Source organism: Camelus ferus, chromosome 15 (genome assembly GCF_009834535.1).
Source record: "Camelus ferus isolate YT-003-E chromosome 15, BCGSAC_Cfer_1.0, whole genome shotgun sequence".
NCBI lineage: Eukaryota > Metazoa > Chordata > Mammalia > Artiodactyla > Camelidae > Camelus > Camelus ferus.
The window spans coordinates 18,355,372-18,379,491 of record NC_045710.1 but is presented as its reverse complement, the minus strand read 5'-3'; the positions used below and the strand labels follow the sequence as shown (position 1 = coordinate 18,379,491).

At 52.8% G+C, this 24,120-nt stretch overlaps 2 protein-coding genes across 2 annotated transcripts in view; one reads left to right on the top strand and one right to left on the bottom strand.

Annotated features, from left to right (window-relative positions):
* The window catches only part of CIB4 (calcium and integrin binding family member 4), a 127,060-nt gene that overhangs the window by 917 nt on the left and 102,023 nt on the right, over positions 1-24,120 (top strand). The gene's annotated exons all lie outside the window — the stretch shown is intronic.
* The window catches only part of KCNK3 (potassium two pore domain channel subfamily K member 3), a 36,800-nt gene that overhangs the window by 5,581 nt on the left and 7,099 nt on the right, over positions 1-24,120 (bottom strand). The gene's annotated exons all lie outside the window — the stretch shown is intronic.

Genomic DNA, 24,120 nt, shown 5'->3' with positions numbered 1-24,120 from the left:
GTGACCTTGGGCTGATCCACTCCCCTCTCTGGACCTCTCTTGTCTGGTCTGCCCTCTAGGGGATTGAGCTACAGCTGTTAAGCCCCACCCTGGCTGCCACTGCCAGAGCTGCCGTCAGGAGTAAAAAAAAAACTGGAGATAAAAGTCCTTTAGAACCTGTGGAGTTTGTGACAGAAGTAGCAGTGATGGGATCTCATGGGGGATAGTCGGCCTGAGGGTGCAGTCCTAAGGGCAGGGCAGTCTTTGTGGGGTCTGGCAGCCGTATCCCATGGTCAGGAAAACGGATAGCCTCTCACAACCACTGCCGCCTTGCCCTGGGTTTCTTCTTAGGCTGTGACTGCTCCTGATCCACTATCCTTTAGGAAAACCCAGTGCCTGCCTGCCTGGCAGCCTCACTGCCCCCTGCAGGCTGCCCACAAGCCCCCCAGCTTCAGGAAGGCCCTCCCTGATCTGAATATAGCCCGAATCCCAACAGATGTGCCGGCCCCTTCTTCCCCTAGTGCCATCCTCATGCTGTCCTCCTCCCTGTCTCTGTCTGTCCAGATACTGAGTGCCCACTTACTTTCCCTGTCCCCCAGCCAGAAGTGACAGCTCTGTTCTCTGCCTACCTCCTGTTGAATTTAGTGATTTTTCAAAGCAAATGGCCCATGCAGGCTTAACCAAATGCTTTTAGGCCACAGCCTCCTGCCCTGTTATAGTCAGTGTCCTGTCCAGGGTCCCAGCCTGGACATGCCTCACCCTTCAGGTCAGATGCCCCCTCGGGGCCCACCCTCACTTCTTTACCACAGGCTGAAGCTTAAGGTCTTATCCTTCAGATACATTCTTAACTTTAATGCTCAAAAATTTCCTGCAAGGCCATTATTATGACTATCTCCGTTTTATAGTTGGAGCAGTGAGGGCTGGAGAAGCGCGTGAGTTGGCCAAGGCCACTGGGACTTTCTGACTCATCGCTCATTCTGATGCCTCAGAGCCAATTTAGCTCCAAGGAAGGGCAACCAGGATGGGAAACTGAGGCCCGAGGGGAGAGCATTCCACCTGGAGCCTGGTCCTCGGGCACTGCCCTGAGCTGGAGGTGGCACAAGTGGCGACAGGGATGTGATGCCCAGGGAATCAGATGCTACTCCTAGCTTCAGGCCTGGGGTCAGCCTGCCCTCCCCGTCTCGCCTGCTCTATTGTCACTGGGTGAAAGGGCAAGGGAGGACCTGCTGACGTGGGCGCCCAGTTTGGAGGGGCGCCAGCTGGGGTGGAGCCACTCCCAGGGGGCCCAGGAACTTCTGGGAAGCAGCTGGGCGTTTGGCAAGGCCTGTCTGCCTGCCAGTAGGCCTGCTGCCTGCCGGGTGCTTGCCCACATCAGGCTTGGGCTTACGAGGGAGAGAGGGCAAAAGGGAGTCCCCCATCCTCTCCTTCCCACCCAGCCCTGCGTGCCTCTGGGTGAGGGGCTCCCTCTGTCCTTGTGTGTCCCTGACACACACAGAGGCTGGGCTCTGGAACTGATTCTCTGAGGACCCTCCCTCACAGTACATGATGGACTGAGCAGCCAAAACTCATGCCCCAACCATGAGACTCTCGCCCTGCCTTTCAGAGCACTGACAGGGGCTATTCTCAGCCCCTCCTCCCAGCTGCCCTTCCCGAATCCACCACAGACTTAAAGATTCTCAGAGCCAGAAAGGTCCTTAGTGATCATATGGCCCAGTCCTTACATTATACAGATGAGGTACTGGAGGCCCAGAGAGGGAGGGGGACCTGCTCAAGGTCGCGCAGCTAGTGAACAGCACAGCCAGGGCTATAACCCAGGATATGCCATCCCAGACTCAGTGCTCTGTCCTCTGCCCTCTGGCTCAGCACAGCCAAGGTTGACCTGTTCATGTAACCAGAGCCCAGCAGCCCCTGCTTGGGACCAACTCAGCTGAGATGACCCTGAAACCTGGCTGGCGCCTAGAATTTATCTGAGGATGCCAGGTGGCTGTACATAAAAATTATGTGACTGGATGTAAATATGAATTATGAATATTTTGGGACAGCTGGAAAAATTAGAAGTGGAATGGGAACCCTTGGCCTCAGTTCTTCTATTTTCCTCCCAGTATCACCAAGGTGCTGAGAAACTGGCTGAAGCTCTGTTTTCCAGGGAGATGCAGAGGGTTGGGGGGAGTCTGGCCTTCCCTCTTATTGGATTTTCTCTCTCTGTGGCTGGCCTAGTTTCTTCTAGTCAAAGAATAAATAACCAGTCTGAGCCCTTGGTAATGGCCTTGGCTGAATTGGGCTCAGCTGTTGGCTCCCCATTGACCTCACATGCCTGCCAGCTTGAGTTTGTGACCTCCCACCCCTGGCCCAGCTGGCCACAAAGCTAGAATGCTGGCCACAGCCTTAGGTGGAGGAAAGAGCATGGGGCTAGGAGGCAGGAGATCTAGGGGTCTGACCTGGCCCTGACTGTAACCAGCTTTGTGCCTTGGGCAAGTCCTTTTCCCTCCCTGGGCCTCAGTTTCCCTCATCTGTGACATAGGAGGATAGAGCAAGATAAAATATCCTACCTTTTTTTCCCTGCTTTAGATGCCTTCTAGTTTTTTCTGTTCACCCACCCATTCATAGTCTAAGTTTGGAAAGATTTTATACATGAAGTACAATGTGTTGATCAGTGTGGTGTAGCTACTACCTAGAACAGGCACTGAAGAGATTATTGTGAAAAAAATATTTTCCCATCAAAATTAATTAGGAACACATCTGCTGATCAGAACTTCTGATTAGCATGGGATAACTCATTCTATGAGATGGGATTATGTTATTGTTATGCTTTTGAAATATTGAAAGTAGACATTTCTGTTTTCTGCAGGGATCTTTAGTGGTGTAGGTGAGAGTACAGCCTCTGCGGTTAGGCAGCTTTCCACTTTGGCCAAGTTACTTAATCTTCCAAGTGCCTCCGTTTCCTCATCTGTGAAATGGAAATAATGATGTACTTACCTCCTAGAGTGGCTGTGAGGATTTGATGGATTAGTTGACTTAAAATGCTTAGGACATTGGGATCAATAAATACTAATTTTTAGTATGACTATTTGGGGGGAAACATCAAGATTAGATGGTCTTTAAAGCTCCTTTCAGCATCAACTTTCTGAGATCAGTGTTTCCCAGAGTCAGTTTCCTGGAATACCAGTTCCATGTACTGTTAATAACTTTTGGATGAGAAGAGGGTTGCTTGGTTAAATTAAATAGCGGGAATGCTGAATTTAACTGAATTTGTTGTCATTCGATTGAAGCTGAGACTTTATCTGAGCCATACACATGTTAATGAGCAAGGTCAGTCAAAGTTGGGAGAAAGTGCTGAAGTTTTCCCACTTACATGACCTTCGAAAGCTTTTCTCACAGTGCGTATTGCTGGGAAAGTGTTCCTTGGAGCACAGTTTGGGGAACGTTCCTCTCTAGCATCAAGGACTCTAAGGTCCTTCTTCCAGGTCTCTGACTTTGAGATTCTCTAATGTTTTGTCTCTGGTTGGCCTAGCCCTTCAGTAGATTAGAAGCTCGCAGCCCTTGGCAATGCCTAGCTGCAACCTGTTTCCAGGTTCCCTGCAGAGCTAGTTATCTAATGTAAATACTGTCCTGGCCAGGCAAATGTTTGCCCTGAGAGAAGATGGATGAGGTGACCCATGGCTAGAGGTGCCCAAAGGCTGTGAACTCTGGGCCAAGCTGGGCCGATGCAAAGCTGAACGTGGGAGGGGGTGTGATCTCAGGGTGCTGCCTGGGCCTGGTGGGGCAGCCAGAGAGCAGTGGGGGCTTGAGGGAGCCAGGGCAGCTCCAGGGGACTGGCTGTGAGACACAGGCACCCCCAGAGGGAGCCTGGCTCTCTTGCTGGGCCTGTGGACAGTGCCTCAGAAAGGCCCACAGAGGATCCTGCCTCCTCAGGGGCCTGAGGCACAGACAGGGAGCCGCCCCCTTGGTCTGGAGGTGGCAGCAATGTGAAGCCAGGAAGTGGGACTAGTAAGAGCCTAATCGGTGTGTTAAAGGAGATGAGGCAGAAGGAAGCTGGCAGGAGAGCCCAGGTCCTTGGGAGGGAGGGAGGAAAGAGGCTGTGTGGCTCCATGGAGATGGGGAGAGGAGTGCAGGCCTTCTCCTTTCCATTGTCAGGACCCAGCTCAGACACTGCCTTTCCCAAGAACCTTCGGAGAACCTTTCCAGAGCTGGAGGGGCCTCTCCCTCTGCCTTGCTCAGAAGCCTGGCTTTGTTCTGCAGGGCTCTGAGCTCCTGGAGGGCCTGCAGGTCTCCTCAGTGTTGGCACCCACAAGGCCTGGTGGGTGCAGCTGCTCAGCCCAGACAGCCTGAAAGTATGAGATGCAGACAAGAGAAACCTCCTCTTGACACCCAAAAGGGGGAGGGGAGCAGGCCTTGGCAGGAGGGCCCTTTGTGACTCACAGCTCCTGCCCTCCCTGTGGCCCCCAGGCCCCTGCAAAATGAAGCCAGCTTCAGGGCCCAGAAGGAATCCCCCCTGCTTTGGGCCTGGCCATGGCCTGAGCTAGGCCTGGGAAACCACTGTGGCCTCAAGGACCTGGGCTGGGGGGAGGGCCAGTGTGCAGAAGTGGGCCTGGAGTTTGTCCCCCTCCAGGCCAGAGCTCCCGGGAAGGCCAGCTCTGAGGTACAGCCTCTCCCTCCCTCCGCCCTGCCCCTTTCCAGGGCCTCTCTTCCCCTCTTCCTGGCTCCTCTCTCAGCTTTTGTCCCCACTGCCCACCACAGGTCCTCCCCCTCCCCCAGCCTTCTTCCCTGACTTCCCATTTGGGGGCCCACTGCCCTCTCCTCTTTCTCTCTTTAGCTGTCTCCCTTTCACAGGTGCCCCTATGACTGATTCACGGTCCTTTGGTATAGGACAGTGCCCCTCCTCCCATTCCCCCTCCCCAGGCCCACATGGGATTAGGGGGAGCTGAGGCGGGGGTGCTGGTGTCATGGAAAATCCCCGCGGCAGCCAAGGTCAGTGTTTGCAGACACAGCCTGGCCTAGAGCCAGGCCTGCCTCCCCAGCCAGCTCCCTCTGGCCTATCCCAGAGGCTGGCTTTGCACAGGGGCCCTCGGAGGCACCCCAGGGCTGCTCTGGGTACCTGGGGCCAGGGGCTGCTGGAGCCATAAGTCCGGGAGTGTGGGAGACTATGTAGTTCAACTTGCTCATTTTGTAGATGGGTAAACTGAGGCCCAGAAAGGGGCAGGGACAGAACCAGGACAGGAACCCAGCATGCTCTGCAGAGAGGAGCAGTCTTTTCTGGTAGGACAAGGAATAGGGAAGGCTGTTGTAAACTTCCACTAAATCCAGGGCTAGCTGAGGTTGGCCTAGACTTGAGAGGTTGGTGATGGGGCCAGGAGAAGCAGAGCCAGGTGATCAAACCACAGTCCTTGACCTCAGAACACTTTCCGTCTGAAAGTGAATCAGATGAAACATCTCAGTGAAGCACTTTGAAAACTTCAATGCCCCATACAAAGAGGAGGTTATTATTGCACAAATTAAAATGCAAGGCAAAGGGCAGAAATTAGGAAGAATTTAAGACGAGACCTGAGGGAGGCCTAGCAGTGAAGAACTTCGGTTCGGGTATCAGGAAGGGCTTCACGGAGGAGGTGGCATTTGCCCTGAGCTCTGAAGGATGGATGGAAATGCAGGGTTCTGATGGAAGGGAGATGCTGAAACAGAGAAACAATGCTAAGGAGACACTCAATGTGTTAGAGGCAGAGAAACTCAGCCTGAGGCTGATGGGCATTCTCACAAATGGTGGGGTGGAGGGGGATGGGCAGACTCTCTCAGGAAGGCAGCTACATGATACACATCAAGAACCTTGGAAACGTGTCTGCTGGTGACCCTGCAGTGCCACTTCTAGGAATATCTCCTGGGAAAATAACCAGAGATTGGAACAAAGATTTATGAACAAGGATGTTTATAGCAGCATTTTCATTGTGAAAAATTGTAAACAGTCCAAATGTTCACCAATAGGGTTTGGTTAAACATATTAAGGTATATTTATGCAGTGGAATATTGTGCAGCCATTAAAGTGCTGTTCTTAGGAGTCTCTTAATCACACAGAAGGCCACCATAGAACGTTAAATACAAATAGTAGAATACAACCCTTTGTGTATAATGGGATCCCATACTAAATATACAAATATGAAAAATGTAGCTATACACACAGACACACGTGGAGAAAGAGAAGCTGGAGGAAAATAGACTAAAAAGCTCGTAAGAGTTTATCTTTGAATCATGGGTACATGATTACTTTTAATTTCCTTTTATAAAGTCTATATTTTCTACAAAAGTCTATTACTTTTATAAGTAGAAAGCGATTAATGTTGTAAACCTAACAACAACAACAATTCTAGTTTTCTTGGAGTAGAAAGTTCACATGGGTAGTGAAAGTTGGGAAGGTGAGCAGGGGCTAAAATGTGCAGAGCTTTGAAGGGTGGGCACAGGAATTCAAATCTTAACTTGAAGGCAATGAGGAGCCATGGACAGCTCTAGAGTAGGGGAGGTACATGCCAAAGAGAGGTCAGGATGAGTTTTCCTGGCATCCCTATGTGTGCGGGTGGGAGTGTCTGTGGGAGACAACAGGCAGGAGGATGCATCAGGGGGCCTCTGCCCTGTCCCATTGTCAAGTGCTCAGGTCAAAACTAGGTTCACGAGGGGAGAGGAAGGAGGAGAAGGGAGGAGAGAGGAGGAAAGGGGAGGAGGTGGGAGAAAGGAAAGTGTAGATACACAGTGTGTGAGATGCTCTTACATTTGTGGGTTTAAACTCTAAGCCCCGCGAGGGCAGAGATTTTTGTCTCTTTTGTTACTACTAGTCCTCAGCTTGTAGCTGGCACTTAATAAATCTCTGTTGAAAGAGTAAATCAAGGAAGGGAGGCATCAAAGATGAGCCAGGGTTGAATGGTGTGGAGCCAGGGAGGATGGACAGGGCATGAGGCCCAGAGCGGGCAGTGTCTCACACCCAGGGCAGCTACCCGGGGGGTCCTGGGAAGGGTACCGACCTTGGGGGCTATGGGGTCTGTTCTAGGCCAGCCACTGCACCAGGTGGCCACGGGCCAGGCCTGGGGCCTGTCTGCATCCTGTGACTAGCTGGACAGAACATGTGTGAGCTTAGAACTTCTAACAGATTGGATCTGTTGGGGTTTTAATTAAATGAATCCACCAGGGACAGCCTGGCATTGAGAAAAGAATTCTACAGCACAATTTAAAGTGGACTTGGCCATCTCAGCAGATGGCTGGAGATGCCAGTCCCCCCTCCCCCAAGCGCTTCTTGAAAGGCTGTGTCTGTAAATCTGGCATCTGGCTGGCCTGAGTCCTACACTTACACTCTCCAGCTCTTCCTGTTTTGCCCATGGAGAAGCAGGCACATGTCGGCATCTCCTTGTCAGACTCCCCCAAAAGGGACTGAACCGCTCCCAACAGGAAGCCTTGTTGGGTCATGGGGGCAGCAGTGGCCAGCCTGGGTGTTCCCTGTTGGCTGCACCACGTGTCCTTGAGCTGAGCCTGCCCGGAGCCCGGCCGCCTGAAATCACATCCTGCAGGCAGCGTTCATGGGGTGGTGTGGGACCTAGAGGACAAGTGTGCACGGAGTTAAAGGACATCCAACCAGGAGTCGGAGGCCTGGCTCCCATCCTAGTTCTGCCACTGCCCCACTGCAGGACAGGAGGTGATGAGTTTTTTTCTGTAAATGGCCAGATAGTAAATATTTTAGGCCCCACACGCTACATGGTCTCTTGCAACCACTCAACTCTGCCATTGTATCAAGGAAGCAGCCATAGACAATATGTAAATGAATGGGCATGGCTATGTTCCAATAAAACTTTATTTACAAAAATAGATGGTGGGCCAAATTCAGCCCACAGGCCCTAGTTTGCTGAGCCTGCCGTGGGGCCTTTGTTAAGGCATGTCAGCGCCTGAGCCTCAGTTGTCTTATCAAATGGGAAGTTAGATTAGAAGGTTATTTCTTCTCTGACAAGTTACATTTTAGGATTTAATAAATTGCTAGCTCTGCCTCCCTGTTCCGTGTACCAGGCCCAGGTGCCGAGGAGAGGGGTGAGTGTTAAGCAGGGCCTGGAGTCCAAACCTGCATATGGGATTGGTATCTACAGCTCTTTGGAGGCCATGGCCGCATTTCCTCATTTCTGGACATGGTACATGTTCTTTCTTTCTCCCTGATGGGCTTCTACTCTCCCATGAAAGTCCATCTCACAAGTCACCTCCTCTGTGGAGCCTTCCTTGACCCCACCCACCTAAACAAATCAGTGCTCCTGGAGCCCTTTGTTCATCACTCACCATTCCTCAAACATTCATCCATTCAACCAGCAGGCGTTTTTTGAGTCCTTAATATATGCAGTGCTCTAAGTTCCAGAATAATAACAATTCCCATGTTGCACTTTTGCAACACTTTGTCATTTACAAAGCAATTTCTCTATGTTCTATCGTTTGAGCTTGCACAGCACTCTTGTAGAGGAGGTGTTTATTGTTATTATTATTTTCTGTTTTACAGATGTGGAAACTGAGGCTCAGAGAGGTAAAGTGTTTTATCTCAGGCCATAAATACTAGAAGCAAATTTGAAGTTCAGAGTTCAGTTCTCTTTCCACTGTACTCAGCTGCCCCAGGACTCTCCACAGTGGGATGGAAGTCAGGAGACCTGGGGTCTGGTTCCAGCTGTGCCTCTGTGTGATTGCAGGCAAGACCCTGCCCTTCTCTGGGCTTGGAATTCCTCCTCTGGGAAACCAAGAGGTGGAGGAGATGTTCTTGAGGCCCTGTGACATTCTTGGATTCTGGGCCTACAGAGGGGCAGGGTTTCCTCTCCTACAGACAGCGGAGAAAGCAATGGTCTCAGTGGAACTATTGGGTCCCCAAAACAACGGCCCTGAGCTTCAAGGTGCACATTAGACCCACAGCTGCTGGGGTTCTTTGCAGAGCTGTTGTGGTCTGTGTTGAGCAGATGCTGTGCCTAGGGTGAGAACCCTTGGGCTGTCACGGGAAGGGGGATCGCTGGAGCTGGGCTGGCCCAGCTGAAGCAGATGGACAGCCAGAGCTGACTCTTCGGAGATGAAACTGCGTCCCCCACCCCACCCCCATACAGCCTGCCAGTGCAGGAGGCCGCAGGGAGTCAGGGAGAGGGTGGTCGTGTGTCCCTGCCTTAGTCTCCTGGGCCAAGATGGGCAAGGCAGGCTGGAGTACTCAGGTTGTCCCTACTGACTGCTGAGCCCTGATGGGCCCTAACCCCACCCCCGTCTAGCTCTTGGGACCAGTCTCCTGGGGCCTTGAGCTTTTGCTCCTTTTTGCTTCTTTCTTCCCTCTTCCTTTCCTTCTCTCTTCCTCTTCCTTTCCTTCTCCTCTTCCTCTTCCTCCTTTTCATCTCATTTTGTCCTCTCAGTCTCCTCCTGGACTCTGAGGACAGGGATGGTGTCTTATACTTCTCAGGAGCTCAGTGCCTGACACCAGTAGAGCTAATGGTCATGATGGTGGTGGCAACAGAGTAGCAGTAGTCGTGGTCGTAGTCGCAGTGGTGATAGTAGTAACTGTAAAGCTCACATTCATTGAGCCTCTGTGTGCCTGGCATTGAATGAAGTGCTTTACATACATTATTTCATTTTGTATTCTTGAAAACTTTGTGGGATAGACATTATTTCCATTTTCCCGATGAGAAAACCGAGGCACAGAAAGTCATCTGACTCATTCAGGACCACACAGCTAGCGAGTGGCTGAGTCAGGGTCCAGATTCAGGCTAGTGGCTTGGTGCCACCTAACCGGTGTTGGTTGATGAGATGCTGCATCTGGAAGGCTGGTGCCCTGGTTTAGAGTGAGGGGACTGAGCTGAGTGGCTGGGTGACAAGGCCACACAGGTGTACAGCAGAGCTGAGTCTTGCTCTCTTCTTCCACTTCTCGGTGGCTTCCAGGGTCTCTGGACTGGGGTCAGGGATCAGGGTCCGTGGCCCATCTCAGTGGGACCTCCATGAATTGCTCTTCTTCAGGTTGTTCTGGGAAAGTGGTAGCTAAGAGAGGACAGGTGGCACCTCGTTCCCTGTCTATCAAAGCAGGTGCTTTCTCCAGCTACAATTCTTCCTCTTTTCAGGCCCTTCTCCCAAGAGTGTGCTGAAGTCTCCCCAGATTCCTCGAGTCAGGAGGCAGTGGGGGAGCTCAGAGCTAGCCCTAGAAGAGAGAGGGTGGCACCTGGGGAGGCAGGGTGGGCAGCGGGGGCCCCGGGAGGGCTGCAGCACTTGGCTGGTCTTGAAAATATCAGCTTGAGAATCAATAAGGTAAAAACGCTTTATTCTCTCCTGGCTTGTCTTAAGTAATTAATTGAACAAATATTTCTTAAACACCTACCACCTTGTGCCAGGCACTAGGCTAAGTGCTTGGAGAGGATTTGGAGATGAGAATGGCTCGGTCTTGCCCTCTGGGAACAGAGATGAGCCAGTGGGCAGGTGAGAGAAGACTGTCCCTGAAGTAAAGAGTTACCCTCGAATGTGCTGAGTCTGTGTCAGAGGGGCCCTTCCAGGACCGTGTGACTGTGGGCACCCAGGAACCAGAAGGAGGTCAGAAGGCACAGCCATGTCGCCAACGCTCCTGTGGCTGGGAGCATGGCGTGCTCTGTTCTCTGCGGCCTTCCAGGATGTCGCTGGGCACCTGGAAGCTTTGTTCAGAGGATGCGAACACCTGGCTAGTGCACAGAGCTGCTTGGCCCTGGTTGTCACTAGAGATGGGATCAAGGTCACTGTCTGAGGCCATACTCTCTCTCTTCCCCTTTCTTTCTCCTCCTCCTCTTTCTTCTCCTTCTTCTTCTCTCCTCCTCCTTCATCTTCTACAATTTACTATTTTTTAAACTACACTTTTAATTTTAGACCAATGTTAGATTTGCAGCATTATTGTGAAGGCCTGCCTTCCTTTTTTAAACACTCACCGCCTCTGGTGATGCGTTGCTGGCTGCTGTGTTCCTGCCCCATCCCCATCGCCTTCTCCCAAGAAGCTTTCTTCTTGTTCTGGGCTGCAAGCATACCCTTCTCTCAGCTCTGCACACAGCATCCATCTCTGCCACTCACTTGGCCTCTCTTGGCAGATGCTGCCTGGTGTATTTACTCATCTCCTTACGTACAGCTATGCCTCTGTGAGCACAGCTCCTTTTAGTCAAGTCTGCCTTTGGAAGGCAGGCTGGGGGCGGCTGGCCTGGGGTGGTGCTGGACACTGGACAAGCCTCTTGAGAGGTAGTCAGGGAGCAAGTCTGGTCCCCTGGATGGGGACCCGCCTCTTACCTCCCCTCTGTGTAGCTGGGTCCAGGTGGCAGGTGGGAACCAGGAGGGGATGGATTGGAAGGAGAAGGAAGGGGAGAGAAAGAGGGGACGTTCACAGGTCAAAACACAGCCTGTGCTTTCTCTGTTCTTAGTGCCTCCACTAATAATGGTAACAGTTACCAGGTAACCCAAACAGCCTTTCAACAGTCTTCTCTAATCCTCACCATGACCTTCAAGGTGGGCATGATTAACTCCATTTTGATGAGGAAATCAAGGCTCTGGGAGGTTAAATACTACTGGCCCAAGGTCATATAGATGAAAATTGGAAAAGCTAGGATTCAACCTAGATCGTTTGGCCTTCAAAGTCCAGTCAACTTCAGGTGTCCCCTGGGACCACCCACTTTGTTAACAGAGCATGGAAGATGTGTCTCGCAGGTCATCATCTTCAAACCGCTGTAAGCCCCTCAGGGTAGGATCTGGGTCTCGGAGTCTTAGTGCTCTGGTCCAGCCTGATGGACATCCTGCTGAAGACCCTCTCTTCTGAGCCCCTCCCCTGCTTTCTGCCAGACTGATGAACCCTGTAGTTGAATGGCCTGTCCTTTCTGTCCCAGGGTGACGCTCCTTGGAGATTCTCTTTGGAGATTCCTCGGATACTTCAGTAAGGTCTGGAGCCAGACAGAGCAGGAGGTGAAGAGAGGGGAGCTGGAGGGCAGGGGGCCAGGGCCCGGAGGTAAGCCATCTGTGGTGGACATACTTCCTGCCTTCCTGCCTCTTTGGAGCTGTCCTTTCTGCAATGCTAGTCAAGGATGGGCCCAGGTGGCGCCTTTGTACCATGTGATCCTGGCTCAGGCCACTGGGGATTGGACTAAGGATGGACACTTGATCCAAGAGGACCCAAACTCTCAGCTGGGTAGACCAATCAGGTTGTCTCTCCCAGGGATTATGATGAGGGGCTGAGGGGCAGGGCAGCTCGGGCAGCTGAGCTGCGGAGTTACAAAGAGTTGGGTTCTAGCTGAGACCAGGGTAAGCCAAAGCCACATGCAAGTCTGGGGTATAGGGGAAGAGAAGCCAGAGGGAGCAGGAACAGCAGAGACAGGGATGGTGTGGCCCAGGAGAAATGGAGGGAAGGCCTGGTCTTCTGACTGCTGGCCTTTGATACCAGCTAAGCAATGCTGTTTTCTTTCTGAAGTCCCCTTTTACTCACACTGGTCCAGGGGTCACTGTGTCCCAGCTAAGCTCCTGACACTCCAGATGGAGAAGCCAGGCTCCCAAGCACTGTGTCCCAGGTATGTCTGCCAAGTGAGCAGCGCAGCAGAAGGGCCCTGGCTGGGTTTGGGGAGACCCACGTGGGCACAGCACTCTATAGTGTTTAGGAACATTCCTGTTGAATCCTCACAGCATCCTGTGTGGCCCACTGAGCAGGGGTGGTCTCCATTCAATGGCTGGGGACATTGAAACCTAGAAAGGTTGGTGTCTCGCCCAGAGCTGGACTTGGGACCCAGGTCTCCTGATTGCAGGCCTGCTGCTTCTCCCATATTCCACACTGTCTCTCTGATCCCCTCTCTTATTAAATAGCTGGGGACTTTGGGGTTAGAAATACAGTGTGTAAAGTACCTGGTACAAGGCCTGGTGTGTGGAGGGTCTCAGGTAATAAGAGATGCTATTAATATTATTTTTTAATGTACAACTCGGAGCTGCCACTCACCACGCAGAAGCCTTCCTTAGGTCCCCAAATCCACACAATATAGTCTAGGGGTTTCCTGGCCCAGCACGTAGGCTATCCACAACCCCCAGCCTGGACTGCTCTCTCCTGACTCCCCCAACACTTCCGGCCCTCTAAGGGTTCCCTGCACCTGTTCCATGCCTCACCTCTGAGCACTTGCGCAAGTTGTTGGGCTGCCTGAAGTTCTCGCTCTCATCTCTTCTGTCCTCCCAGGAAGGACAGCTCCAGGGCTGCCCTCTGGCACACCTTCCCCGTCCCCCTGTTGGAAGAACAGTACCTTCTTCTGCCCCTGCCACTTTCTGCCAGGTAGTGGGGTTTGCCTGGAGGTGGGTGCCTCTCCCACTGGCCCATCTTGCCCAGTGTTCACGGTGAATTCCCAGCAGATGCATAAAGCCAGTCTGAAGGATGGGTTGGGTTTGGCGGGGAGGCCTTGGAGCAAGCGTGGCCCCTGTAGGCACTGTCTCCATCACCTGCTTCCCACTCTCCTTTCTGGTCATGGCTAGTGGCCCAGACAGCTCTGGGCTGGCAGGAAACTTGGGAGCAGATGCCAGGAGATGTGAAGGAGGCTTTTCTTAGGCTCAGCACCCTCCCCAGGGCTCAGGAGCTCAGATGGTGTAGGTTGGCATAGTGCCCAGGAGGAGAGGGACTCCAGGCAACAGGGACTTCAGCCTGGAGGCAGCTGCCAGGACCTTCTCTCCCTCTGAGCCAGGCTGCAGACATGGTGTTTCCCACCCCCACCACTCACACACCCATGCGTGCGCACACAAACATACGCACATATGCTCACTCCAACACCTCACATGCCCCCCACCACGGCCTCTTGGCACAACTCTGTCCACCACCCAGGGCAGAGAGTATAAGGACCAGGGTTTCTATCAGGTGGGCACACCCTGGAAGCAGGGAGCACTTCAATAAAAGGAGAGGGAGCCCCCCTCCACCTCGGCCACAGGACCCAGCCTCTGAGCCCCCACTCCTCCTTCAAGTTCTGGGCCCTTATGGATCTAAAGTAACCACCAAACGCAGCTCCTCCTCCACGCAGGCCTAACTGGACAGGAGAGGCTAAGATTCCACTGCTCTCCATGGAAACACACTTCACTCAAGCCTGGGCCTGTCAGAAATGCTCCTTCAGTGGAATGAAATGACCAAGGCGCAGGCCGTTGCTTCCCAGCCTGTCTTCAGGGGAGACAGCAAGCAGCTGTCCCCATCCTTGGGGACACTGCCCTTCACACAGAGACATGGAAGCAGACGCTCACCCCTCAGCCTGCCTCCCGCTGCCTGACTCATCCGGGGCTTGCCCCCGTTCTTCTGACCTCTGATTCCCCAGCCTTTTCAATTATGTCGGCCCACCTTGCAGGCTCTCCATCCACACTGCTGTTCACAGCCCAGAATCGGATGAGAGCCTGGCTGGGCCCGGGTATAACAGGAGAATGATTTCATAGGCTCCCATGGCCTATAGAGGCTGCCTATTCATGCATGGGTGTCCTGAACTGGCTTTTTATGGTGCCAAGAGCTGCAAGCTGGGCAGAGTCGCCAGGACCTAGCTCTTTACAGCCACTGCTTACAGTGCTGTTGTGCCTTCTCCTCCATCCCCCCACAGCCCCAGTGTGGAATCTGGGCAAGCTGGCTGCACTTGACTTTATTCAAACTATTAAATGCCTCTGTCACTGCTCCCTCCTCCCTAATTCAAAACAATATTAGCTGAGCTTTATATAGTGCTTACTGTGTGCCACTGCTCTAAGTGAGCTAATATGTGTACTTCTTTTCACCCTGTAACACCCCTATTCTGTAGGTGCTATTATTATTCCCATTTAAAGATGCTGGAACTGAGCCAGAGAGGTTAAGTGATTTGCCCAAGGTCACACAGCAAGTACTTGGCAGAGCGAGGCTCTCCCCATACTACTTCTCCTGCTCTCTCTGGGCACTTTGCTCCTTTCCCCCTTCCATGTCAGAGCTGGTGAGGCCTCCCCTCCCAAGGCCAAACCCCTAACTGCACTCTACCCCGACCTTGGGCTTTTCCTTCTGACTTTGCTGCTGGAGGCCCCCCCACCTAATGGTATTTTCAAACCGTCCTCTGTTACCTTCTCACTATTGGCTTCAGGTCTTCAAAAAATGGAAGGGAAGGAGACAGGGAGGGAAGAAGGGAGGCCTCACCGTGCCCTTTCCTTTTGCCCCGAGTGTTCAGACCCAATGCTTCCCCTACCTCACGCATCAGGATGCCCTGTCTCCACCCGCTAAGACTGCTCTCCCCAAGAGCATCAGGAATTTCCTGAGTACCAGACCCTGTGCCCCGTGGGCAGGGCTGCTCTAGCTACATGGCACTCTGCAACCAGTTAGGAAAATAAAAACAGGCCCTTCTGGGTGGATGCAGCCGCTGGGAGAGTGCATGGTAAGCAGGCTGGACTTCAGCAACCCCACACCCAGATTATACAACCTGGACAATCATACATGGCGATCTTGGCTGCTGGGATTCTCATTTTCCTTCATATTCTGGCCATGCTCAGCCCTGATGGTCGTCCTTTTTCTCTCTGGAAACCCTACCCTCTTGCTTCCCACTGGTCCTTTGTGGTCTCCCCTGCTGCCTCTGCTTCCTTCTTCTGCACCCTTGTTTCAAGAGTGGGCCAAGACTGCCTGGGCTGTTCTGATGCTGGTTCCAGGGAGGTCTACAGGCTTTGCTTCCAACTCTACTCCACACTATGTCTCTACCCCTCAACTGGCTGAAGCACCAGCACCCAAGACTGGCTTGGCCACCTGAACCCATCACTCCACACATCATGGCCTCTCTGTACTGCCTGGTTTCTAATAATGTCCTCATTCCTCAGTCAACCAGGCTGAACACCTTGCCTTCCTCTCCCCTTCTCTCCCTGTACCTAGTCCAAGTCATTTCTCTTTACCTAGTCCTTGCCCTTTCTTTCTGTTCCTGCAGCTACCAGCATAGTCTAAGCCCTCACCCTTTCCTGTCTGGACCCGGGCAGATGTTCCTAACTGTCATCCCCCAGCAGCTTCCTAATCTTCCTCACACCTACTTCCAGATTACACTCCACTCTGCACTTGTCACCTTGCTCAGACCCTTCCATGACTCCGCATTGCCGTCAGGGAAGGAAGCCTATCTCTCAGCGTCCTTCACCATATGCCCCAATGTTCTTCTCGGGCACGGGACCCGAGGAAGGGGTTTTGGAGCTAACTTTTGGCAGTGCTTTTCCATAGCTAAGCTCTCTGGAAGGCTGCCAGGGAGGAGGTGGTGGGGTGGGGATGGTTCTGCCCTCATCCCCCGCCCAGTGCAAGCTGGAGCCTCTTAATGGCCACTAGCAGCCTGACAGCTGTCCTTCACCCTGGGCAGCCTGGATTAGAGTTCAGCCAGACTGAAAATGTGGATGGCAGGTCTCAGTGGGTGGTCAAAGGATGAAGGGAACAGAGGAGCCTCTCACAGACTAGGAGTCACTCACCCGGGAGACAGGCATGACTTGGACGGGGTTTCGCAGGACAGTAGGGGCAGCATGTCTGCTGGAGGAGTTAATCCCCATCCTCCCTTATGTTTGTGCAGTATTTTAGTTTATTGCTCACCCTCGAGTATTTGACAATGGGGAAGGCAGAAATCACTCCCCTCACTGAGAAATGAGGAAGTGGAGGCTCATGCAGTTGAGGTGACTTGGTCAAGGTCACGAAATGTGAAATGTGTGCATCAGAGGCAGAATGGGAGTTTTGGGGTGGGGTGGGGTCTTGCCTGCCCCAGGATGGACCCAGGCTTTCTGCACAGCGGGCACCTCCCTTGCCATCCAGTGAGGGGTTGGTTAACTCCAGCATTTGGTGTGGAGCCCTAGGGGAAGTCTGCACCTTGCCCTGCTCCATTACTGGCCTGAATTGGCACCAGCACCTGGGAAGGGCAGCCGGCCAGCCACGTGCCAGTGTTACTTTAAAAATAAACCAGAGAAGAGCGTGGCTTAAAAATAACCATGGGGGGTTGTGTGAGGGGCTAATTACTGCAGCCCCCTGTCAGGGCTTTGGGGAGTGCACCTGGGCCCCGTGGTTCCGGTGGGTCCACTCTGCTCATCTCTTCTAGTTGGGAGCTGGGTCCCAGGCCCTCCCAGAACAGCTGGGGGCAGACAGGGCCTCAGAATCCTGAGAGTAGGAGCTCTATGGAGGGGATTCTGGGCATCTCGGGTGGCCTCCTTCATCTTGACCAGGACGGGGAGGCGGTGGAGGGAGGGGAGTACCCCGACCCGGCAGAGAGCTTTGACGGGAGTCTCTGGCCTCACCCACATCTTCCTGCTGGATTCACCCTGGCTCCAAAAGGGACTTTGAGGTTCTGAGTGTCCCCCTTCTTCTCTGTTGTGTATATGGTGGTGGCAACCAAGTGGCTGATTTTGCCAATCACAGCTCCCTACTTAGGATTCCTAACCCCTATTCATCATTTGTACTGATCTCCTGAGAACTTTGAGACCCATCTTGGCCCCTCAAGGTTAGAATGCATGGCCCTTCTGGCTGCCCCCTCCTGGCTGCTTCCACACATCCTTGGCCTGTGAGCTCGCATCTCTGGACCCTCAGTACTGAGCGGGGCCTGATTTGCAACCCAGCCAGGTCTGAAGAGCCCCAGGCTCTTTCCCAAATGGTGGGGAAGCAGGAGCCACACTCCCATCCCGCAGGCCCAGATTCCCCCAAGGCTCTCAGAAACTTTTGCAGATCCCCCACCTTTGGCATATCCTGAAGCCACAGGGAGGAGAGGACATAGGGCCCAGCAGAGGATGGATGTAGCTGAGGACAGACGTGCAGGATCAAAGGGAAAAAGCAGAGCTTTCCTGGAGGAGGGAGGCAGAGGCCAAGACTGCTGGAAGCTGACAGAAATGATCAAAGGACAAGGATGGATGGGAGGGGATGTGGGAAAGAGCAGCCAGGAGAGGCAGGCAGAGCCGGCTGTTGGGGGGTGGGGGTGACTACATGACGACCAGGGCCTTTGGGGTCAGACAGGCCTGGACTCCGGTCCCTGGCTGGGCGCCCTGAGCCAGTAATCTTGCTGGGCCTTGGGCCTCATTTGCATAATGGACATAATGATGACTACCTCATGGGCCTCTGCAAGGGGAGGTTTGTGAAGCATTTATGAAAAGGCCTGAAAATGGAGAGCTGTGATATTGTTTGTTCTCTCCCCTGCCTCTCCTGGAATCTGGCCCCTCTGTTCTACCTCAGGCTCAACAAGTACAAAGGAAGCCCCTTCTGCTCTCCCCTTTTCATGTTCCCGAGACAAGCTGTTGAATGTTACGCTATGTTTTCATGGTCCACGTCTCCAGTGGTCACCGCGTTGCCAAACACACTGGTTGTTTCTCTGTGGTCATCTGACTTGATCTCCCAGCAGCAGCTGGCACAGTTGACAGTTCCCTGTCTCCTGAGACACGCCTCCTGGCCTTGGGACACCGCAAGCTCGAAGTTTCCCTCCAGTGTCCTGGCAAGTCCCTTTCCTTGCTGGACCTCCCAGTGCTAGAGGAAGGGCCGGCCCTGGGCTCCTCTCTCCCACTCTCCCCTCTCCCCAGCTGATCTCATCTAGCTGCATGACTTTAAATATTATTTCCGTCTGATAACTCCTAAATTTATATCTCGGCTTTGACCTCTCCCTTGAGTTGCAGACTTGTCTGTCTAACTGCCATCATGGATTTGTAACAAGCAGCTCAAAATTAACCTATGTGTCTAAAACAGAAGCCTTCATTCTCATCTCTTTAACAAGCCTATTACTCTCTGTGTTTTATTTCCTAACTCAGTAAAGGCTTAACCTTCCACTCAGTTGCTCAGGTCAAAGACTATCATTGATTATTCTCTTTCTCTGACTCCCGTAGCCCTCTTGCTCTCTCCTCTTCCCCAGTACATACATCCTATTCATCAGCAGGTCGGGCCAACTCTGTCTTGAAAACTCACCCTCAATCCATCTCTGCTCTCTGCCTCCATAGTCTCCATCTGAGACCCATCCACCACCACTCTCTCTTTCAAGTTACTGAACTGCATCCCAGCTGGTCTCCCAGCTTCCCTCTGGTACTACAATCATCTGACCTCTACAGAGCAGCCAGAGGGAACTGGTGAAAATGTAAGTCACATCACACCACAACCCTGCTTAAAGCTTTCCAGTGACTTCCATCACACTTAGAGTAAAATCCAAATTCTTGACCATGGGCCATTCTCTCATGGCCCTGCAAATCCAGCCCTTCCGTGTCTCCATTTCCTCTCCCAGTGTGCTGCAGCCACCCTGCCCCTTCTGCTCCTGTTCCTCAAACATGTCACACTCTGGCCCGCTGGACTTCCGAATTTGCTGTTTCCCCCTTGAAGGCTCTTCCTCCATCTTCACATTACGCCGGCCCCTCCCCGGAAGGCTCTCACAGACTCCCATTCCCCTCTCACCATCACACTCTGCCCATTCTCTTGTTTTACTGACTCCTGGCACTTGTTACCATTGAGATGATGTTGGTTTTTCGAGATGATGTCAGTTTATGACTATCTGCTTCCTCTGAAATGTAGGCACCGTGAGGACAGGGGCTGAGTCCCTGGGGCTTGGAATGGTACCCCAACACGTGGGTGATGCTCAGAAAAAGAAAGGGAATGGAGGAATGACTGTGTGCATGTGGGGAGTGGAAAGAGTCAGAAGACTTGGATTTGAGGACTGGCTCTGATATCTAACTGCTGGTGGCTAAGGCAGGCCAGCCCCATCTCCCACTGAACCCTGCCCTGGCTGTCTGTCTCCACATCTGGAGGAGAGAAAGCCTGGACTGAATCAGTGATTCTCAAAGAATCCGAAGGACCCCAGGAATTGCCATAATGCCATCCACTGCCAAGCTGTGCCCTTATACTGCATGGGCAGGCTGGTGTCAGCATGAACTGACCCTATTCCAGCCAAAGGCTGAGGAGGGTGCCTGTGACCTTCAGTTGGCCTGTGTATGCTCTGCAACAGGTATAATGTCCCATGAATGTTTTGAGATAGCAAACCATTGTGAGGACCCCTGGGGTTAACCCTGCCGCTCAGAGGTCTAGCAGGTCACTGGTCTAGGTGGGATGTCGAAGGTTGGTCCACGAGCAGGACCTTAGCCCCCAGGGTCCCGGAAGCCTCTAAACTAGCCTAGGGCCTGGACTAGCCACCAGCGCACTTGTCTTGGGCAGGCTCAGGTCCAGCAGCAGTCCAGGAAGAAAAACTGCCTACAGCCTCTCTCCTGACTACCCCCCTGTTCGAAAGTGCTGGCTGGGGTCAGCCTGCTCTCAGCACCCCTACTCCCTCCCACACCCCATCCATGAACTACTGTGGGAGGCACCGGCTATTAGTGGGCCCCCCTTTCCGGGTAGGAGGCTCCAGCATTCCAGCTGTCCCAGGGGCTGGGGCAGTGGACTTGCTCTGCTGATAAGCAGGGCTTCAGCCACAGTCAGAAATGCTCTTTCCAGAAAGGCGTGACTTGGAGGTCCTGGACAGAGCTCTATTCTTGGGACTGGACATGGAGGAAGTCTCTGCAGGGCTCAGCCATCATGAGGTGAAGTGGGGACAAGAGTGTAGTCCTGGGTAGTGTGCATCTCATGAGTGGCTGGAAGCAGAAGCCAGGATTAGGTCCCACAGAGACCGTTGGAGCTGTAAGGGGCTTGGATACCTCCAGTCCGGTCCCTCGTAGATAAGGCCAGGGTGGGATGTGACTTGCTATGGGTCTCGCAGCCGGAGCAGGAAAACAGTGGAGGGGTCTGTGTCCCCCACTTCCCTTAGCTCGGCTGTGGTAAGTCATCAATCAGAGCTCCGAGACATAATGTGTAGCCCACCTCCCTGAATCCAGCGGCCGATTGTAAGGGGCAGACAGGGGATATCAGGGCCTCTTTGGTGTCCAGGGAAGACACGTGCTTAGGACACTGGGAAGGAGGACTGCCACTGAGTTTCGGTCCAGGTTTCTCCTTCTCTGGCCCTGCCTGGAGGTGGACCAAGGACCAAGAGTGGTCCTAGAGAGTCGTCCTCTGTGTAACCCTCATGGTAGAAAATCCATGATGCAGCGTCATGCTGAAGAGGTGGGTCACACTGGCTCAGCTGAGCCAGAGGCTCTGACTTTGTTCTCAGGTGAGTAATGCTCACACAGCTGAGGGGACCCTCCTGGGATGACCCCCTTTCCTGGGGTCGTTTGAGAGCTAAGCCATGGAGGAGACACCTCCTGTCCCGGGACCCCCACTGAAACCTTCTCAGTCCCTTCTCCTACTGGAGCAGTGGGACCTTTTCCTGGGGCCTCCTGCTATGTCTCTGCCACCTGGCTCACCCAGGAACTTTGGCTGCTGAACTCCAAAGACTCTTCCTCAGCTGCCCCTTGACTGCTTCTCGAGTTCCAAGGAAACCCAGAAAGAAAATGCTAGCTGCTGGCTGGCAAGTGGCCCAGCCTCCCAAGTACAGCACACTGACTTAAATAAGCTCTTCTCTCTCCTGTGCTTCCTAAACCCGGCTGCAGGTTCCCTTCGCTAGGGGAGTTTTAAAACTCACAGCCTCTGGGGCTTAGCTTAGGCTGGCCGAATTCACTCCTACGGGCTGGGCCTGGCTACCCATTGCTTTGGCTCCAGACAGCTACTGCTGTGGGGACCAGCTCCCCACTTAGCACACAGAGGCCATCTCCCCTGCTCTTCCCCCACATACCCAGAAGCAGGTGAGTTGCCCAAGTCACCCAAAACCAGGCCCCTCTCACTCACTAGCTACGCTTAAGAACCATCACTCCACTCTCATTTCTAGTCTCAGGTTTCCATCCTGTTCAAATGCATGGAACTAAGGCCACTCCGTGACGGCTGTCCCCCACAGCACTGCCCTCTTCGCCCTCCATAGGCTGACATCTACTCTGATGCCCACAACATCCATACCATCCAACCCATCTTCAGCTACAGGGGATGAGAGCACTCGTCGGGGGAGAGCTTGGTTTTAGGGTTGGAAGTTCTGGATTTAACTCCACATTTATTGGCTCTGGGTCACAGGACTTATATTCTAAAGTCCAGTTTCTTTGTTGATACCTACACCTCTGGGTTGTCATGAGGCTCACAAGAGATACTGTATGACCAAGTGCTTTATAAACCGAGTGCTGGGCCTGCTTTACACATCCCTGCTCTGTCACTTGCCAGCAGCATGCCTGTGTGTGCATCCTCTGGCCCCTTGGGGCCTCAGGGTCCTCCTCTGTAAAACAAGGATTATAATAGTGCCTCCCTCAGAGGGTGGCTGTCAGGATTAAATGAGGTAATTCATGGAGCGGGCTCAGCCCAGAGAAACCTCCCAGGAAATGGCAGCCTGGTTCACTGTGGAAACTGAGGCAGGCTCCGTGGGGAGTGGAGGCTTCCTGTCAGGTCTAAGATCTGGACAGAACAGATGGAGGTGAGAACAGATCTCAATCTGAGGCTTACTCCTGCCTGGAACCGCCTGCCCCTGCCTGTTCCCTGGAGAACTCCCCTGCACTGGTAAGAGGGCCACCCCGTCCTGGAGGAGAGGGCCGTCTCCTGTCTGAGAGCCTGGCATCTCTCTCTCTGGGCTGCTCCACTAGGGCCTGACAGTTGGGTCTCTGGAGAGACCCCTAAGGTGGTCCAGTGGCCAGTGGGCTGGAATGCACCTCTCCGCATGTTCTGAGATGGTGATTCCTGCATTGGAACTGTGGTCAGGAGAGAACCTGCGCATTCCTGACGAGGGACACTGAGTCCGTGCCAAGCCGTGGAGCCTCAAGCAGAGATGAGGGGGTCCAGGAGCAGGGGCTTCTGGTTGTCTATGCAGAAAATATCCCCACAGTGTTGGGTGACAGTGTCATCTCCTTTAGCTCAGCATGGTCCGGGCGGCTCCTGAACACCATCCATTAGCCTGGGTTTGGTCTAGGATTCAGAGTGGACCTTTGACCCAGAAAAGGAAAGCCACTTATTGCAGCCCCAGAGTGATACATGGGTTGTGTGATGATTTTTTTTCTTTTTAAAAAATATTTTGTTTTATTTATTTCTTTTGTTTTGGGAGGAAGTAATTAGGTCTATTTATTTACTTATTTATTTTAATGGAGGTACTAGGGATCGAGCCTAGGACCTTATGCATGCTAAGCACGTTCTCTACCACTGAGCTATACCCTCCCCCGTGGGATGATCTTTTCGATGTGTCCACTTGGCCAGGCTAAAGCTCTGAGTTATTCAGTCGAACACTGATCTAGGGGTTGCTGTGAAAGCATTTTGTAGATGTGATTAAAGTCCATAATCAGTTGACTTTAAGTGAGGGAGATTATCCTAGATTACTGAGTGGACCTGATCCAATCAGTTGAAAGGCCTTAGTGGTTAGCTGGGGCTTCCGTGAAGAAGAATATACTCTGCCTGTGAACAGCAGCTTCAGCTCAAGCTGGAGAGAGTTCCAGCCTGTCCTTCTCAATGTCCTGCTCTATAGTTTTCAGACTCACCTAGCCAGCCACTACCATCACATAAGCCAATTCCTTGCAATCCATCTCTTAATATATATATCTCCTGCTGGTTGTATTTCTCTGATTGAACCTTGACTGTACAGGTGACCTCTAAAGCTGGTTCCTCTGGGGCAAACCACAGCCCTGCTTCAGCCTCAGAGGGAAGTCCACCAGCTCTGAGGCCAATGGCTGTGACATTCCATGACCAGATTCCTAAGGATTTTTCCAGCTGTACACAATCTTGTTCCTAAAACCACAGTCCCCACTCATGTCTCTTCCCAGAAGTCAAGTCTCCAGGTTACATAGATCCTTGCTACTCAAAGTGTATACCAAGGATCAGCATCATCAGCATCCCTTGGGGGCCTTATGAGAAATGCAGAATCTCAGCCCCCAACCCAGACGTACTGATTCAGAGTCTGCATTTAAGCAAGATCAACCAAGTCATTTGAGAAGTGTTAACGTAGAGAATTACGCATTGATGAGCTGGCCTCCAGTTCCGCCTGGGGAACATCTCCTCTGTAGATATGTGAAGACTGAAGCCCACCAGGGAAGTGCCTGTTCCTCCAATGAGTAGGGTAACAGAGAGAGAGGGAGAGAGAGAGATAGAGGGGGAGAGAGAGAGAGAGAGAGAGAAAGAGAGAGAAAGCAAGCTGGAATTATTTGTCCTGGAGAGAAAGAACCCAGTTTCTAGCTCCCAGGCCAGGTTTCTGCCTTGTACTCCCCACATGCACGTGCCCCCCACAAGCCCCCACGAAGGGGTCCTGGTGTGTCACTGGCAGAGGCAAGAGTGGG